This window comes from Frieseomelitta varia, unplaced genomic scaffold (assembly GCF_011392965.1).
Source record: "Frieseomelitta varia isolate USP_RPSP 00005682 unplaced genomic scaffold, Fvar_1.2 scaffold_511, whole genome shotgun sequence".
In the NCBI taxonomy this organism is placed as follows: Eukaryota; Metazoa; Arthropoda; class Insecta; order Hymenoptera; family Apidae; genus Frieseomelitta; species Frieseomelitta varia.
In genome coordinates this window covers 128,148-129,176 of record NW_025110270.1, presented here as the reverse complement: position 1 = coordinate 129,176, position 1,029 = coordinate 128,148, and positions in this window count along the sequence as shown.

Here is a 1,029-nt window from a genome sequence, read left to right as displayed (position 1 = left end):
AGAAAACAAAAAAAAAAAAAAAAAAAAGGAAGAAAAAAGGCAAAGGAGAAAAGACGCAAAAAGAAAGAAAGATCATTCGAAAGGGAGTTTCAGGTATATCAAATTTATTATAGGCACTATACGCCACGCCATCCTCCGATCTCCACTCCGAACTATACCCCGGGGATCATATTTTATGTTTTAATCTCTCCATTGTTCCAGGTATAACGGAGTTTAGAAAGAAAAATAATGCCTACTCGGAACACACAAAGCTGTCGGCCATAAAACACCCATGTCGGGTCACCCAGCCAACGCGCAGGCGTGCACGACCTGCATTTTTATGTCCGCGGTCAGATCCGCGTACAGATTTCCTCCAAAATGCCGGATAAAAACGGAGGGGGAAAAAAAAAAAATACGCTAAGCGTAATATTACAATAGCATCCGGCTGCTGCAGCCAGCGAAATCCGTTCGCGGCGTGTCGACATATTATTTCGATTCGACGAGCGAATCACTTTTTCTTCCTTCCGTCTTCCCACGACGACTTGTTTGTACAACTTTTGGAATTGAATTGATTAAATTGATCAAAACGGTGCGTAAATTATCGACGTGAAGATTGTTTCTTCTCTCCTTACAGAAGCAACGTTTTTAAATTTCAGTATATCGTGTCGCGTATTGTAAAATCAGTTGAATAATCAGTCAATATGTACAATAGTCAGTCAATATGTACAATGTTCCGGACACTCGGTATAATTACGTAAAGGAGATATGAATGTATAAAATTACAAAATGTTAATTGCGTTTTGTATAATTTCTTTCTCGTTGCTTCAAAACGATGAAGAAATTACATAAAACGTTGATAAAAATTTGTAGTTCTTTTTTATTTATAAATGAAACACCATTAGTTGGTGTGATACTTGTGATTTATAACCATCGAAAGAAAAAAAAATCATCTCGTGTGTGCAACACGTTCATTAAAACTCTTTGTATCGAAATGAACAAAAAATTTCTATAATTGGGAAACAATGTGATTTACATGGCCATGTGTGATTT